Below are 430 nucleotides of genomic sequence, written 5' to 3'. Positions count from 1 at the left end.
CGTCCCTGTTCAGCATGGAAGAAGCCAGAGTGGTCAGTGTCCCTATTCCCTACTGGCAATTTGGGTAACCCCTTCAGAGGATGGCATGATAAGAATATGAGATAGGAATTGGCTAGGCAGTTTTAGGATAAAAAGACCCCAAAGAAATGTAGCCAGTTTCTTGGCTAAAAGTCAAAATGTCCTTGGGCCTGTTAGCAACCTACTCTGTTCCAAAGGCCAAAAATGGCAAAACTACTTGGGGGCTTGTATCTAATCCTTAAAAGATTTTAGGGTTACATCTTCAGAGGGGGGAATGTTAGAGTATCCAAAAGCCCCATAAAAATAAATAAGTGACAGAAATTAACCGACTGTCACTAGTAATAATCAGATATATAGAGATTAGAAATGCATGTACAAACATCTTAATGTCAATTGCATTAAAAATGAATTT

This window comes from Nannospalax galili, unplaced genomic scaffold, assembly GCF_000622305.1.
Source record: "Nannospalax galili isolate Female #2095 unplaced genomic scaffold, S.galili_v1.0 scaffold606, whole genome shotgun sequence".
NCBI classification, from domain to species: domain Eukaryota; kingdom Metazoa; phylum Chordata; class Mammalia; order Rodentia; family Spalacidae; genus Nannospalax; species Nannospalax galili.
This window is presented reverse-complemented; position numbering follows the sequence as displayed.